Below are 19,719 nucleotides of genomic sequence, written 5' to 3'. Positions count from 1 at the left end.
GACACTTAGCCATTTTCCTGAAAATATGTCCGACCGAACAACCCTCTTCCATCGGACCCTAACTGAGCTGCACTGCATAGTCTCAACCCTCAGTGACCCTGCTCTACTTCTCAGAAATGTGCATTACTTGAGGTTTTCCTCTAGGTCAGTTGCACTGCACAATCCTAGAGGTGAGCATCCTATCTTCCTCCCAGAATTGCGCAAAGACAACTTCCATGACCAAACTAAACTGCACATTTCTCAAGCACAGTCATCAAGCCTTCTTCTTGTCTGCCGAAAGCCTACACTGCTCTAAGACCTAGACCTTAATTATTCCCAAAACTATGCAGACATGCCCAGCTGGTCCTCAGCTGCCTTGCTCTACACTGTTCTCTGAAACTTCACAGAACTGCCCACCTTACCCTTGCTACCTTGCTTTGCACTACCTTCATAAATTGCGCAAACATGTCTAGAAGTTCCCTAGTGCCTATCCTGGATTTTTCTCCAAAACTGTGCAATCATGCTCAGTAGGTCCCTCTGCGACCCTACTTTGTCTTCCCTCTGGAAACTACACAGAACTGCCCAGTTGTCCCTCTACAACCCAGCTCTATCTTCCCTCTGGAAATTGCACAAAGGTGTCCCCCCTAGGGTCCTACCTTGCAGCTGACATTGGTGACTTTCACTGCGCAATTATGCCTCCCAGTGGTCATTGCGCAATTTTTCCTGACAGTGCAGGTTGTCCTCCTGGAATTCCTCATTCCAGCCTGAGTTGCACTATGTGTTATCTCAATGAGTTGTCCTCCCTCCCTGTCACCCAGAACATGAGAACAATGCATCATGCTAGAGTAGGAGGTTTTGGATTTGATGTTGTCCTATCATGAGTGAATTGCAGGAACATGTACACTGGAAAATCATGGTGAGATGACAAACGTGATGAAGAAGGAGCACACATGCTAAAGACTTGCTTGCATCTGGATGAATGTACCAAGCATATCAAGCAACAAGCGTAAGGAACACATGCATTGGACCATCATGCAATACCAAGACCATCGAAGACCTCGAAACACTATGCCATGCAAAGGAAAAGGTAAAGCACACCAAGAGTACATCCATCACCTAGTAGCGCAACAACTTGGCTTGGACACCATAGTCAGCCAGTACATGTAAGCAATGTTATGTCGAGTTGTGTCATGAGTTATCTGGACAAAATCACCATTATGGGCCATATCTGTTGTAACTGAATGTAATGTAAAGTGAAGTCTGATGGATTCACACAAGAAGTCGAAGAATAATGTCAGTTGAAAAGTCATGGGAAGTTGAACAGTCATGAGGGTAGTCCAACAGTCACAAGGGTCAAGTATCACCCTTGGCTATATATAATCCTCCCATTGTATGAGCAAGGATTTTTCACCTTGGCTCCTCCCACATAGCCTTGAGAGTCTCAGTCTATTCTTTGAGGAGCGAGGAGTGGCTCCAATGTCCCATTACTGGGACTAAGATGTATGGTGTGCGGTTGGCCCTCATTTTCTACCAACTTTTTCTTATTGAAATACACCTAATTTCCATCATTTTCAACCATATACCATCCATATACACCTAATTTTGACCAATTTATTCATATTCAGGTATATAAATTATGTTTTTCAACTTTTAGATAATTTTGCAAAAATTGGGTTTTTAGTGTATTTTTGGATAGGACTAAAAATTCTCGTAATGGCTCCATTGAAGTCATAATTGCAGGACACTTGGGCACAAGATGAGAATATATATGGAAATATTGGGAACCAAGGATGGACGTGTACCTATTGGTTCGGTCAAACTGAGCTAAAACAGGCTCGGTCAACTCTGGTCAAACATGACTTGGTGTTTAGAAAATCCCTAGGAAATAGGCCAAATTTAGTATTTTTTGGGATTTTCCAAATTTTGGGGAACTGAATGGATGGATTCGGCCAGGATAGATGGGATTAATATAGATAGGACTGTTAGAGACATTTTAGTCAATTTTGTTTTATTATTTCTCTATTTAAGCCAAGACTATTGAAGGCTTATATATGTAGAATTTTATGTAATCTGATTTTGAGACTCTTTGAAGATTAGAAGTTAATTGAAGAAACTATTTCATTTCATTTGTTGTTCATGCTTGAGTGAGTAACTAAGTTTGTTGTAGCAGATATCTCTAAAAGGTGTGCAAGGCAAGGGTGGAGCGCCCCCATACCAAGCTAAGTGCACTTCTTGGTTAATTTAGCATAATTTTCATAAACTAGTTTTTGCTTCAGATTTCTTTAGATGTATGAGGAGTTATTTTGATTGTTGAATGAATATTGATTTAATTCTAATCTGTATATGAAGGGACAAACAATAATTCAAGTTAAATTTTCCTTCTATTTGATTATGAGCTATAATTGAAATTGATTCTTATTTCCTTGTTGAGTTATTTCTGAATTCTAGTTTAAATGCAATAGTAACAATGATGAAATAAGTTTGTAAGGAAGGACAATATGGACTTCCTTAGTTAGGAGCCTCTTTCCTCATTTACTGAATATTGAATCAGAAACTATTAAGTTAGATTTTATATTTGTAATATGCACTTCCATCAATCTTTATATTTCATCTTCTAAAATTGATTGCAACTAAAATATTTATACGCTGGACATGCTTCTAAGCTTACAAGCCCGAATTGATAATTAAATACTTGTGTTAATTTGCATAGTAAATTGAGCAAACATTTTGGTGTTGTTTCTGGGAAGCATACATAGCTAGAGTCAAGTAGGAAGATAAAAAAAAAAGAAAAAAAAAATATAACAAAAACAACAAAAATTAAGTTTTTTTAGTGATGTTTCTTTATGCCTAGATATAGAGATGAAAAGGGTAGATACATTAAGCAAGACCCCCCCAACAACTAAACCATTGGTAGGAGCAGGACTACCTCGACTAGAAATAACCACACAAATTGCTGGAAGACCAGCTTTGGAACAATTAGAGGAAAAACAACTTTCAGGACAAAGGTTAACTCTTGTCAAAAGACAAACTTTGTTAGCTTATGAAGTGAAGAAAAAACAAGCACAAGAAGGAACATCTTCCATAAGAAAACAAAAAGAGACAAGAAAACAAATTGATTAGCCCATTCTTGAACAAATAGATCAACCTATTTTTGAAAACAAACAAGAAGTTGAATTCCAAATTGCTATTGAAATAGTTGAAACTACTAAAAAAGATATGACAGAATAAGGGAAAGGATATACCATCCTCACTCTTGAACAAAGACTTCAATACAAAAGACAATAGAAAGAATAAAAAAGACAAAGAGAAGAAGAGGCAAGGAGAGAAGAAGATGCTAGATGAGAATATAATCATAAAAGAAGAGAAGATGAAGAAACTACTTTTGGATTTCCAATTATAGATACTCAAGAAATTCTAGGAGAAGAAGTAAAAATGAAGAATATTCCTCCTTCAGTTTTACCAAATTTTCATGGAATGTGTTCTAAAGATCTTGATTCCTTCATGTTCGAATTTGACATCTTATGTAGAACTTATGGTTATACTAATGATATTCATAAACTTCTTCTTTTTCCTGCTACTCTTAAAGCAACTACCTTGAAATGGTTTATTGGATTATGACAACACTATATCACTTCTTGGGAAGATATTGTTGGAAATAATACTGAGAGGGGGGGGGGGGGGTGAATTAGTATTATCAAATCAAACACTTTTTCATTTTCATACTCAGATATGTATACGCTACTTCAGATATGTTAACCCGCATATATACGCAACTGTGTCTAAAGCAACCAGCGTATATAAGAGAACTTATGATTCTGTTAATCCATCAAATGTTGATTATTAATTAGTGCATCAAAACTTTATTAACCATATGAACAGTAAATAGATGCAGTAAAATAGAAGAGATCATCACACACAAGAAGCACACATGAACACCATGATGTAAGGTGGAAACCCAATGTGGTTGAAAACCACCTGCTACAATTCGTTTCTATCTTCTTTTGATAAGAAACTTCTTTTTACAATATTTCTGTACTAGTGCAGCCTTATACCAGTACACAGGCTTCTACCTGCGAAAGGTTACAACCTCCTCTCATTTTCTAGCTTCTCTTGGAAGGTAGCTACAACCCTCTTAGCTCTTGTACTAGCTGATCCTTTTACTAGTACGTAGGCATCGACCAACTGAATGCTCCAACCTTCACTCGTTTTCCAGCTACTACTGGAAGGGAGCTACAACCCCCTTAGCTCTTTTACTAGCTGATGTACTAGTACGTAGGTGCCGACCTACAGAAGGATACAACCTTCTCTTTCTTCCTCCAGGTACCACGTTTCATAAATTTTTAGACTGGATACTCCTGAAGCACAACACCATAATCTGAAGGCCACGTTTCATCCAATTTTCATACTAGACCCATCAATATCATTGAAGTACACAATCAATCAACACTAGCATCATTAAGCTCTGAATCACCCAATACTGAATCACTGAAACCCTGTCAACAGACTGCAGTCACCAGAAAACAGAGCAGAACATAGAACTCTGCAATTGTATCATCAAAAAATCATGCATCAAAGTGCATACGCTACTTGGAAGAGCCGAGCCAGTGTGTATACACAACTTCACCAAAGCGAACCAACGTATGTGTCATTAATTACTTACTTATAACTTCGCTGCACTTCCTAACTTCAGACATACCCAGATCATTACATATACAAGGATAATACGTGTGTTAGCAACCAGATCTAGTTCATCAGATCACATAAAGATAAGTCATTATGATTAGATCAACATTGAAGCTAAACCCATTCAACCAATCTAAATATGCAAAATATTGACACCAGTAAACAGTCACCAGAACTCAGACTTTGCATCATCAACCAGAACCACCTGTAACTTCAAATATCATATTTTATATTATATACGCTATTCAGATGTATCTAACCTGTGTATGTACGCGCTTTTATCAAAGTCAACCATCGTATACTTCTGTAAATATTCATTCATGATTTGCAGCTATTCCAAACTTGAGTTATACCCAAATTATAATATTTATAGAACATTACATGCATCAGTATATAGATCTAGAATAAGCATGATCAAACCGTATAGAGATGATTCATTCCAAGCCATTAGATCCCAATCTATCCTTAGATCTTGTTCTCCATCAACTGCTAAGATTCCTCCTTAGCTCAGATCAAGCAAAGCATCATGAACCCATAACCTGCATACTGGATCTCATACTTCATCAGATATTCAAGATTTTCTGAATGCCTTTGCCTAATGATCTTCTTCTCCTTTTATAGTCTTAGGCCTTACTCAATACCATGGTCCAAAACCATTTAGAACCAATACTAGGGACCCAATACCTGGGTTCAACACTTCGGACGCAATACCAAGGACCAAATACCAAAATACCATGGACCAAATACCACAGACCCAAAACTTAGTTTTCCAACATGTACACGCCTTTCCTTGTGTGAAAGTGCATGTGTACGATATACGCGCCTTTGTATATAGTGATCCTGCGTGTATACACTACTTGGTATATAGCGAACCTGCGTATATACGTGACTTGGTATATAGTGAACTTGCGTGTGTACACGACTTGGTATATAGTGAACCTGCGTATGTACGCGACTTGGTATATAGTGAACCTGCGTATATACTTTTCTTTGTTCATTCTTTATAGTATGATCATCAATTCTTTGCTATTGACCTATTGCACTATGATCTATCATCTGTGTGAGTTGCCATCAAGGACAACACTTTTATCATAATGCCAACAATCTCCCCCTTTGGACTTGATGGCAAAGCTAACTTTTCATACTGAGAACTATCATCTTAATGAGTTGTCATTGTTCATTACATCTGACCTAATTCCTTTGAGCTGTCCTACATCCCATGTATTTTGTCACATCTGATATCTCTTCTGTAGATTCATCTAGTTATATATAAGTGAGTTTTTCTTCTACGAGTGGGTTGCCATCAAGTACAACACATGCATCATAATGCCAACAATCTCCCCCTTTGGACTTGATGGCAACAACACCAAATCACTCTCCCCCTTTGACATCAAGGGCAAAGGGCGGACCAAGATATTCTCTTTCCTTGATAAACATTCTGCTGTCCATACTCCCCCTGAGTACCTGCTGATGTCTCTGAATGAGCTCCCCCTTTGTATATGCCAAGGTGTACCAATCTTTCCATGCTCCCTCTGAGTACATGCTGAAATCTCTGCTCTGTTGAATTGTGTTGTTCATGCCCCCCTGACTGTAAGCAAGGTCTGCAAAAAGATGTTCTACAAGAAGAACATGACTCTATTATAAATGACCTTCCTATCACCAAAGACTCATACATACATCCATCTCCCAACCCAATGGGGATATACCAATATTGACTCATCTAGCCAACCAAGTGGGGATACGCCAGATATCAAATGTTTGTACATGACTGAAATATTACATCATCCTTCTCATGCATAGTCGGGGTACAAATTACATCATATGACCAAAAGGGATTCATCAAATGACTACAATAGATAAAGACAAACTATTACATTATGAGTCTTGATATGACATTTACATGACATTTATAAAAAAGACCAAACATCTAAATACGATCATGATAGTCATCAATAACTATCATACACAATGTATGATCTGTTCCATAAGAATTTGTTAACAGCATCTAGACCAGCAAACTGTATATGTTCATTAGTGTATAAGTCATCAACCTACAACAAGGTATGTCTGCATCAACTCATCCTTTTGAATAGAATTCTGCATATGACATACAAAATCATTCACATTATATCATATGTGAAAGACACCATAGCCATCTCATCAACATCAAGATCTGCATGATCCAAGTATCATCACTTGGGAACATCTGCATCAATCAACATATGTAAGTATCAACCTATCATCATATAGGTAAGAACTCATCATCATCATGTCTCCAACAATGCAACAATGAGTAGTCATCCATGTATCCAACACTATGTATCTTGAGCTCAAGATCATTTGTCAAGGCTTCTTGATATCATCAACATCAACAATCCTCATCCGCATGAGCGCCAAGAACTATAAGAATCCTGCATCATAACTGTATTATATGATCTTTATGCATATGATGACAGTAGCATATGAGTGACTCATCATCAAGTAATGAAGTTGTGTATTCAAGCTTTGTACTTCTCCTTATCCTTATGAAGATCACCATGTAAGCACCGTATATGCATCATCACAAATCTAATCTGAACATCAACTATGTAACCCCAAGAATCATATGAGATTTTGTCATGGACAACACATAACCATATCATAGCAAGATATATCATTTAGCCATATAAGCATCATCACCAAGGACTACTAACCATAATGCCAACAATGCATTATTAAAAGCATATGCTCCCCTTGAACCTATGCCATCTTGCTTACTGTCAGATCTGATCATGTATATATCAGCAAGAAGTATCATGGCATCATCATCATTAATTTAGGATCAAAACACTTTTAAACATCTTACAAGTTTCAAGACATTTCCACACATCATCAGCAGATTGTAACCATTATCAAACATAGCAAATAATGGAGTGAATCATATCAGACCCTTTTTCCTGAGCTTGTCCCTACTGCTTTTCCTCAAACTAACATATACGTGACTGTGCAGTAACTAACTTGCGTATATACGCGGCTTCCCTTTATGAAACTTGCGTATGAGATTTAGGACACTGAAGTTTTACACTTTTAGCTCCCTTTGAGTCTGTTATGTCTGTATATTGTGTTGTGCCACATCTTTCTGACTGTACTTCCTTCTTCTTCCATATCTTCAAGTGTGATGATGTTTTCTCCTTTTGGTATGGTGCCTGTACTTTGTTCCTGCATTCCTTTGCTATATGTCCAAGCTTGTTACATGCATAACACCTTACATGTTTCATATTCCTTCTGTAGTAACTAACAACGTTGTGGCCAAACATATTGCAAGCAAAGCAATATCCCTTAAAGTACCTGGAACGTGATGATATTTTTGTGAGATGGTCTTGAATCATTCTTCTTTTGCATTTGGCTGCAACATGTCCAAGATTGTGACATACATAACATTCAACATTATTCATCGGAGGAGTAAAAGATTTTCTTTGAAGAATTTCTTTCCTTGGCTGTTGATGGGGTTGTCCTCTCATCTCCTTGTTGATTATTTTAGATTTCTCACTAGAGTTCCTTGCCTCTTCTTGTGAGCTAGATTCATCTTCAACAGATTCATAAAAACCAAGGCTAGTTTTGATAGCAGGAGACCTTTGACTACTAAGAATATCATCCAAGATCTTAGTACTATCTTGAAATCGTAAGAGCTTATCCTTTTCTTCTAAGTTATCTTTTAGAATATTTACCTCAACCCAATGTTGCTCCTCCTTTTCATGATACTGCTTCTTCATGTTTTCTTCAGCTTTTCTTCCTTCTTCCAACTGATGTCTTAGTTCAAGAACTTCATTTTCTTGTTTTTCAAGAGCTTGGAGTAGTTATTTATTCTGCTTATTTGATTCTTCAAGATCTTCTTTTAGCGAGAGGATCGTAGCGTCAAGACTTTCATAGTACTTGGATCTATCTCTGAGTTTCTTGATTGTTGTGCTCCTTTCATTGACTTCATTTCTTAATCATGTCACTTCATCTTGCAACTTTTGACATTGATCTTCCTTGTCCTTGAATAACTTCCTTACCTTGTTTCCTTCCTCTAGTTGAGCTTTTAGTTTGGTAGCTTCTTCTTTGAAGGCACATTCCCTTTTGTTCAATAGATCTTGTTGATCTCTAATTTTGTCTGTAAGCCTTTTAAATTTTGCCTCTATTTGATATCTTTCTTGCTCACCCATAAGAGAAAATTCAGTTGTTTCACTATCACTTTCATCATCTTCAAATGGATGGATAAATGTATCACCAGAGGATAACAAATTCATACCTGATAGTTCTTTTGCTTGTTCATCTTCATTCTGAAGTGATTCTGAATCTGAAGTGCTTCTTCCACATATTCCCCAATCGATTCTCCCACTATCATAGCTCTTCTGAGATGTCTTCTTCTTCTTAGGTGCTTTCTTCTTAATATTCTTTCCCATTGTTCTATAGATCTCCTTCAAGCGATCAAGCTTCTATCAAAGGACTTGCTCTGATACCAATTTTTGGAAATAATATTGAGAGGGGGGGGGGGGTGAATCAGTATTATCAAATCAAACACTTTTTCATTTTCACACTTAGATATGTATACGCTACTTCAGATATGTTAACCCGTGTATATATGCAACCGTGTCTAAAGCAACCAGCGTATATAAGAGAACTTATGATTATGTTAATCTATTAAATGTTGATCATTAATTAGTGCATCAAAACTTTATTAACCATATAAACAGTAAATATATGTCGTAAAAGAAAAGATATCATCACACACAAGAAGCACACATTAACACCATGATGTAAGGTGGAAACCCAATGTGGGTGAAAACCACCTGCTGCAATTTGTTTCTATCTTCTTTTAATAAGAAACTACTTTTTACAATATTTCTGTACTGGTGCAGCCTCATACTAGTACACAGGCTTCTACCCGTAGAAGGTTACAACCTCCTCTCCTTCTACATCTTCTCCTGGAAGGGAGCTACAACCCCCTTAGCTCTTGTACTAGCTGATCCTTTTACTAAGACGTAGGCGCTGGCCTACTGAATGCTCCAACCTTCACTTGTTTTCCAGCTACTACTGGAAGGGAGCTACAACCCCCTTAGCTCTTGTACTAGTTAATTTACTAGTATGTAGGTGCCGACCTATAGAAGGCTACAACCTTCTCTTTCTTCCTCCAGGTACCACGTTTCATAAATTTTCAGACTAGATACTCCTAAAGCACAAAACCATAATCTGAAGGCCACGTTTCATCCAATTTTCATACTGGACCCATCAATATCATTGAAGTACACAATCAATCAACACTAGCATCATCAATCTCTGAATCACCTAATACTGAATCACCGAAACCTTGTCAACAGATTGCAGTCACCAGAAAACAAAGCAGAACATAGAACTCTACAACTGTATCATCAAAAAATCATGCATCAGAGTGCATACACTACTTGGAAGAGTTGAACCAGCGTGTATACACAACTTCACCAAAGGGAACCAACGTATATGTCATTAATTACTTACTTATAACTTTGTTACACTTCCTGACTTCAGACATACCCAGATCATTACATATACAAGGATAATATGTGTGTTAGCAACCAGATTTAGTCCATCATATCACATAAAGATAAGTCATTATGATTAGATCAACATTGAAGCTAAACCCATTCAACCAATCTGAATATGCAGAATACTGACACCAGTAAACAGTCACCAGAACTCAGACTTTGCATCATCAACCAGAACCACCTGTAACTTCAAATATCATAGTTTATATGGTATACACTATTCAGATGTATCTAACTTGTGTATGTACGCGCTTTTATCAAAGTCAACCAGCATATACTTCTGTAAATATTCATTCCTTATTTGCAGCTATTCCAAACTTGAGTTATACCCAGATTATAATATTTACAGAACATTACATGCGTCAATATATAGATCTAGAATAAGCACGATCAAACCGTATAGAGATGATTCATTCCAAGCAATTAGATCCCGATCTATCCTTAGATCTTGTTCTCCATCAACCGCTGAGATTCCTCCTTAGCTCAAATCAAGCAAAGCATCATGAACCCAAAACCTGCATAATGGATCTCATACTTCATCAGATATTCAAGATTTTCTGAATGCCTTTGCCTAATGATCTTCTTCTCCTTTTATAGTCTGAGGCCTTACTCAATACCATGGTCCAAAACCATTTAGAACCAATACTAGGGACCCAATACTTTGGTTCAACATTCGGATGCAATACCAAGGACCAAATACCATGGACCCAAAATTTAGTTTTTTGACATGTACGTGCCTTTCCTTGCGTGAAAGTGTGTGTGTACGATATATGCGCCTTTGTATATAGTGATCCTGCGTGTATACACTACTTGGTATATAGTGAACCTGTGTATATACGCGATTTGGTATATAGTGAACCTACGTGTGTACACGACTTGGTATATAGTGAACCTGTGTATGTACGCGACTTGGTATATAGTGAACCTACATATATACTTTTCTTTCTTCATTCTTTGTAGTCTGATCATCAATTCTTTGCTACTGACTTGTTGCACTATGATCTATCATCTATGTGAGTTGCCATCAAGGACAACACTTGTATCATAATGCCAAAAGACATGAAGAAAAAATTTCTGAAGAAATATCAAGCCTATTTCATACCTAGAGATTCAAAAGAAGATATTTTTCGAATGTCTCAACAAGAAGATGAGAGTTTGAAGAGTACTTGGAACGATTTTTGTATAACCTGCAAAAATCTAAACAACATTCTCTAAATCGAAATACCATTAGAACAATTTTTCTTGAAGGAATAAAAGATGAATATCTTGATATTCTAAATGTAATGGGTAAAGGAGACATTTCATATATACCATTTTATGAAATAATTGAATTATGTCAAAAATACTCTAGAGGTATATCTAAAACAGGAAAAAGAGAAATAACTTCTAGAGCTTCTAAATCAGCAGCAGCAGGAGTAACAAGAGTAGAAATAGGGAGTATGTTAGAAAACTTTAAAACATACCTTTTGAGCACTTTAGGAACACAAGTTGATGTGTTAAAAGAAAATAAGAAATAACAAGAAGAAGAACAAACAATGTCAATCTTTTGTCCTAAGTGTAGGAAGAAACATCTTTTACGAGAATGTCCTTTGGATAACATTCAAGTGTGTGGATTTTGTACAGAAAATCATTCAACAGACAATTGTCCAAAGCTTAAAGAATTGCAAATGAATCCAATAAAAGAATTACATGGAATAGATTCTCTTTACTATGTGGCTCCAAGGAGACATTGGCAATAAAGGATTCCTTAACAATTCTTTCAACAAACTCCCAGAATTATCAGTACCCTCCTCAAAATTCATGGAATGCTCCAATGTCATGGCAAGCATGGCCTCCACAACTATACCAAAACCAACCTACACAAGGTTGGCGAGGATATAGTTATGGAACTCAGCCATATCAACAAATGTATCCTCAACAACCATTTCAATATCAAAAATTCCAACAAAATCCGCAACCAATGTCATTTCCACAACAAAATCATGCATTAACTTAACCACAACAGCTTTAGCTGCCTTCTAACCAACCCCCACCTAGACCAATTCAATTAGTACTCAACTTGTAGCAAATCCGAGTAACAAAATGGAAAGATCATCTTATAATGTGGAAGAAGTAACATATTTTCCTATATATTCTATCCTTCTTATACAATATGTCCACTTAAGGTCTGGGAAATTATTACACAAATATTCTCCACCAATCATAAAAGAACAAACTAAACAAGGAGAACAATCTAAAAAATCTCATCTAGAAAATCAAATTCAGAAAAGAAAAGCTATTATGACTCAAAGACCACCCTACCTAGAGAGGTTAGTAGAGCAAAAAATAAAAATTCCAATTTCTCTTGCTAAATTCGATATTTTAGATGAATTAAAGAACTCTTATGTCAAAAATACTTTGCTGCAAGCTATAAAAGATATACCAATCTATGCAAAAACAATTAAGGAATTATGCATTGAGGAAAATGGTAAAAAGAAATGAGATCCATCCACAATCCAAGTCATTGGCCAATTAGCTAGTCTTATGTCTGCAAATACCACAACTGAAAAATATATTGATCCTGGGATACCTATGGTTACAATTTTGATTAATGATTTTTTAGTTCCAAATACTCTAATAGATTTGGGAGAAACTATAAATGTCATGACGACAGAAACTATGAAATATTTGAAGCTACCTAATATTCGACCTACTACTATAGTTTTAGAGCTAGCAGATAGATCTAAAGTAGTACTAGAGGGAATATTAGAAGACATCATTGTTTCTTTGGATTCATGGGAATATCCTATAGACTTTTTGATCTTGCAACCAAAAACAAATTTGGGAGGCCATCCTTTAATTCTTGGCAGACCTTGGTTAGCCACAACAGATGCCTTCATTGGATGCAGATCAGCAAGTATGATCATAGCACATGGATATGAAAGGAAACATATTAAACTCTATCCTCCTAAACAATCTCCTTCTTTATTATCATGGCCTCACAATGAACAAGAAAACACTCAGCCTATTTTAAGCATTAGTCAAGCCTTCAATTTTAGAGAAGATGAAGAATATGAGGGTTTAATAGATCTTTTTATCTCAAAACCTGATATTTTTTAACAGTTAAGAATAACACAATATGAAGCTGAAAATCATCTTTTAAATCAATGCTTTCAAGTAAATTTTACTATTCAATCATTGCAAAATTCATTTGAAATAATTTTTCTTGTTAATTCCATTACCAATTCTGAAAGAAAAATCATTGAAATTGAACTTGGAAAGAGTTTAAATATTGGTAATGATCTAGAATCATTACAAGAAAAACAAGTAATTTCATTATTACAAAAATATTCAAAAGCTTTTTCCTGAGATTATACAAACATGCAAGGAATTCATTCGAAAACATGTATTCACCATATCTATATTGATGATAATATCAAACCAGTAAGACGACCACAAAGAAGAATGAATCCTATGATGAAAGAAATAGTGAAAGAGGAACTACAAAAACTGTTACAAGTATGATTCATCTATCCTATTTCAAATAGTCAATGGGTTTCACCTCTAATTGTGGTACCAAAGAAGAATGGAAAATGGAGAATATATGTAGATTATAGGGAACTGAATAAAGCCACTTTCAAAGACCACTTCCCCCTACCATTCATTGACGAGGTACTAGATTCATTAGCTGGAAAGAAATACTTTTCTTTTCTTAATGGGTTTACTGGATACAATCAGATTAAGGTAGCATTAGAGGACCAAGATAAAACAACATTTACTTGTCTATGGGGAACATATGCATACGATGTTTTTCACTTTGGGTTATGTAATGCACCTGCTACTTTTCAAAGAGAAGTCCTTACAATCTTTGCTGATCTAATTCATGAATGTGTAGAATTTTATATGGATGATTTCACTGTATACAAAAATACATTTGATGATTGTTTGAAGAATCTTGAAAAAGTTTTAAAGAGATGCATAGAAACAAACCTATCCCTTAGCAATGAGAAATGTTTTATGATGTTAACTGAGGGGATAGTGTTGGGACACCACATTTCTTCTTCTAGAATCAAGGTGGACCCAAAAAAAATAGAAGTCATTGAAAATTTAATGCCACCATCAACTCAGAAAGAAGTAATGAGTTTCTTAGGATATGCAGGCTATTATAGAAGGTTCATCGAAAATTTAAGTAAAATAACTCTGCCTCTATTTAAGTTACTCGCAAAAGACATTGAATTTCGATGGACTACTAATTTTCAAATGCATTTCAAAAATTGAAGGAAAATTTTCCAATATCTCCCATTCTTTGTGGATCAAATTGGTCATTGCTATTTCATATCTCCACTGATGCATCTGATACAGCAATAGGATCATCACTTGGACAAAAAGAAAATCAATTTCATTATGCCATATACTTCATATGTAAAAACCTAACATTGCATAATTAAATTACACAGTCACAAAAAAAAGAAATGATAGTAGTAGTGCACGCAGTTAACAAATTTCAACATTATATAACAGGCTATCAAGTATTTATTCATACAGATCACTCAACCATTAGATACTTAATGAACAAAGCAATTACTAATGCCAGAATTACTAGATGGATATTATTGATGTAAGAATTTAATATTATTGTTCTAGATTGACTAGGCAAAGATAATCAAGTGGCAGATTTTATGTCAAGACTTCAATCATTTGGTGATCAAATCGCTGTTTCAGACAATTTTCCAAATGAACATTTATTTTCTATTACTACTAAAACCCCATGGTTTGCAGACATAGCCAACTATTTATCATCTGGAACATTACCATCCCATTTCACCAATAAACAGAAAAGAAAAATAATTAGAGAAAGTGCTAGATATAGTTGGGTCAATGGTGACCTCTTCTATACTAGTTCTGATCTATTGATAAGAAAATGTTTTAGAGAAGACAATTTTTAGTATATTTTGAAAGCATGTCATGACGAACCATGTGGTGGCTATTTTGAAAACAAGCAGACAACATACAAGGACTAAAAGGCCTATGTTAAAATATGTGACAGCTTCCAAAAAACATGAAGACCTACAATATCAGATGAAATGCCATTAAAACCACAGGTACTGATAGATCCATTTGAAAAATGGGAATCTTGACTTTGTGGGACCAATTAACCCACCTTCAAATGGAAAGAAGTACATATAGTGTGTATAGATTATGTTACCAAGTGGGAAGAAGCAAAGGTGGTGGCAAGAGCAATAGAAGACACAATGGTTTCATTCCTTTTTGAGGAAATCTTTGTCAGATTTGGAGTTCCCAGACAAATTGTTACAGATCAAGGAACACAGTTCACATCCAAACTTGTCTGGGATCTTACGAAAATGTATAAAATTAAACACAGAAAGTCTACTCCATATCATCCTCAAGAAAATGGACAAGTAGAGTCCACAAACAAAGTTCTGGAAAATATCATGACGAAAATAGTGCAGATGAACAAGAAGGATTGGTCATAAAAATTAAAGGATGCACTATGGGCATACAGAATTACATGGAAGAATACAACTAGATTCAGTCCATATCAATTAGTATATAGTAAGGAAGTTTTGTTACTCATATAATTTCAAATTCAAAAATTTAAACTTGCAGTAAAATTGGGAATGGATTTAACAGAGGCACAACAACAAAGATTCATGCAATTGAATGAATTAGATGAAATAAAACGACAAGCAGTAGAACACACAACACTAGTGCAACAACAAAGAATTAAATGGCATGATTGATTTATTAAGAGTAAAACTTTTCACAAAGGAGACTGGGCACTACTCTTTGACTCCAAGTTCAAGGATTTCAAAGAAAAGTTTACAACTCATTGGCTTGGGCCATATGAGATAGGAGAAATTTCTGATAATGGAGCAGTTGAAATCAAAACAATTGATGAACAAGGAATTTCATTTATAGTCAATGGACATAGGCTTAAGGTCTATAATAAGCCTATCAATAAAGAAGAATTTTTGAAAAGAGTCTCAACAGATAACAATATGGAAATAATGGAACAACATAGTGATATGCATTCCTTACTTCCAGAAGAATAAAAAATAATAAAAAATAATAAAGGAGTTTGGTTGTGAAAATCCAGGAAACTAGCACAATACAAACTCGAATTTATATTGGAAAACTAACTAGTTTGGAAAATATGAATTCCAAAATTTATTTTACCATTTTCATTAGTTTATTTTGTAGAAATCATCCTCCATCATTCCAAGACTTGAGGACAAGTCTTAAAATAAGTAAGGGGGAAGATTCGTAATAAAACTATGAAAATAGTTTGAAGCAGCTATATTGTAGAAGGGACCTAAAACAACATTCAAAATAACATTGCAGAAGGGACCTGAAACAACATTCAAAATAATATTGCGAAAGGAACATGAACAATCAAAACTTAACAAAAGGGACCTGAGTCAATATCAGATGTGGAAACATAAAACAAAGAAGCAAATATTAGTGTTTTCATTCCCTCAGAAAATATTTTTGAAGACCATCATTATGAGTCAATAATGAATCAGCCAAGAATATCATCAGTCAGTATTGACATCAAGCTATTATGGAAGTACAAGTACAGTAAGTGTAAAAAATTTACTCTTAGAACCTTTGATTTTTGAAATTTTTTCTAGAAATTGATAAAACTAGTTTAACTTGATCTGCATTCTATTACACTACCATTCTACATTCCATATTTATCCTACTCCATTACCTTCATCATAATACTCCTATCCTCGTAATAATCTTATCCATCATGACATATCCATTATCCCACAAATTTATCCTTTCCTACATATTTTATAAGCATTTTTTATTGAGAAATAAGGACTCAATGTTTCTCCCATTCAAAATATTTTGGTTGACCTATACACACTATACAAAGGTTAATGTCATAATAATACTAATTTGATTTTTAAAAATGACCTATCCTATGGTCATTTAAAAAAAAAATTAAAGTGATAAAATGAAATGACAAACCATATTGTATGACATAAGGAGTGCAATATAAAAAATGCATGTTTATAAAACAAATGATATATGCCTACAATATATGCAAAGAAATGAAATCAAATAAATGGAAATGGAAAGGTGGGCATATAAAACAATGAAGACAAGCATATGAACTAATGAAGGCGGCCATGAATGATATGATACGGTGTAGCAGTGATTTGACAAGCATGTACATCGTGGAGCCTGGAGAATGAAACCGCGGGGAGAACGCAGTCATGGAGGTACAAAACGCAATTCAGAAGGTGAGTCGACATAATCAAATGGTCAAACACGTTCAAAACTATGAGCTCAGACATTTGAAAAAGCCATGTATTACGTTTCTAACTTAGACATTTGCAAAATCTCTGTGACACATTTCTTTCACCATCACAGTCGATTGAAGCTCAGGGAAAGGGTGATAATGTTGTGCAACCAAGAGCACGCATTCAACACCTTGTGAAAGAAGTTGGAGCCATATAAAACACCGAGAGAAGTGTTAAGAGAAAGAATCCATAGCCATAAAAAACTTAGAGAGAAGTGCTAAGAGAAAAAATCCAGAGCTAAGAAACGCAACATAGAAATAAGTGAGGAAGTTGTGGAGAAATAAGGTGATAAGGCATAGGATTTAACGCTGAGTTGAAGACCAGGTCCTCTGTTCACCGAGTAGCTCCAACAAACCCCACAGATTGCACATGAGAATCAGGTAAGGATAAATTCCGGATTTTGTTGAGTCTTGAAAGAATTTGGAGGATAAATGAACTCGGAATTGTTTTAAAGAGGTGTCACAAACTGGGTCTCTGTCATTAGTTAAAAACGTTGCCACCTCCAAGTCCAAACTGCGCCTCTATTCAAACGATTTTGCCACCTGTGAGAAGAACAAATCCTTGGTAAAGATTCAATAGGAGTTCTAATTGAATTTTTGTTGTGTCAACATTGGAAAAATTATTAACTCAAGTCATCACAAGATCACTCAGAGATTAGGTATCCTCATTAGAATTCAAAATCTATCCATATAGATTCGATTCTTCATTAAAATTTGAAATCTCTCCATGTATGAAATAGTGGGTATATTTTTATACACAGTAACATGATTTCCATACACCATGAGCACATTTGTGAAAAATACGATGCACAGTGAACACATGTGAAGGATTTTTGAAGAGAAAAAAAAAGCATGAATTCACAAGCATTGTAAAATGATTTTACACAATGATTTTTTAAAAAGGAGATAGAGAATTTTATTTTATTTTATTTATTTTTCTTTTAATTTTGTTTAGGACAGAGAACTTGTTTCTTTTTCAAAACAAAGAATGATTTTGATAAAACAAAGATCAAACACAAGGATTGGAGAGCAATAAAAACATTTGTTAAAATGTTTTTATGATCTTTGCATAAGAAGAATTCATTTTGACAAATAGATCATTCATCTTTACAGCAGAACAAAGAAAGTTGAGAAAGATTCGAGCAAGGGAATCATTTCGTTTTTATTCAAAAGATCAGGTAAGCCTTTTGACAATATCTATAAATCAAAATTACTTGAATAAAAGGCAGAAATATATATATATATATATATATATATATATATATATATATATATATATATATATATATATATATATATATATATATATATATATATGCATGTGATTTTTTTTATAATGAGGATGTTGACTGTACAAGGGTACATAAACTGGTATACAAAGAACATGTCCACCAGATTAGAGCCAAGTGAATTCAAGGTGGAAAATTGGGGAAAAGAGACCATAGAAAAGCTATATCAGGCAGGGTTGATAGGATTCAGAAGTTCAAAGGGCATAATGATAGGGTAACAAAATAGTTCATAAACAATTATAGTCAAATTCAAACAACAATGGGTAACCTATCTATTCCACTAAGCCCATAATTCATTTCTGAAGCTCTAGATCTTCCATTAGAAGGTGAAGAATACCATAAAGGCTTGCATTTTAAAGACAAAGGGTGGACTTTCTTTTTGGAAAAACATATAAAAGGGTCATTTGATATGACAAAATGAATTCTAAGGGAGTGGTTGAATGAACCTTGGGTAGAGTTGGTGTTAATCATTCAGAGGTACTTTACATGTGATAACAGGTTCAGTATAGTCTACCTCTTTCATATTAAACTACTTCAGCATATCAAGGGAGAATCAAAAATCAATCTACCCTACTTCTTCTCTAAAAGATTAATCAAAATGATAGAGAGTGTGAAGGGTAAAATTGAAACTAAGGAGACACACATCTACCATTACGAGCTTATTAGAATACTGGTAGAATATCAAATAAAAAGTAAAGGTTTGACATGGAAGGAATTTTTAGCCTAGCATCACATTGAAGAACAAAGAGTAAAGGAAAAATTTGAACATAAGACAAGAAGCATAGCAAATTCTCCTTTGAACATGAGCAGGTCTAAGAAAAAACAAGACAGTATCATGATTGAGAAGGAAAAATATTTTATATATATTCCTAGGATGCCTAGGAGGAAAAACCAAGAAGAAACAAGTAGTAAA

This window comes from Pinus tabuliformis, chromosome Q (assembly GCF_031772625.1).
Source record: "Pinus tabuliformis cultivar Carrire ecotype Pingquan chromosome Q, CPIR1, whole genome shotgun sequence".
NCBI classification, from domain to species: Eukaryota; Viridiplantae; Streptophyta; class Pinopsida; order Pinales; family Pinaceae; genus Pinus; species Pinus tabuliformis.
The sequence above is the reverse complement of the archived record's forward strand: the minus strand, read 5'-3'. Positions refer to the sequence as shown.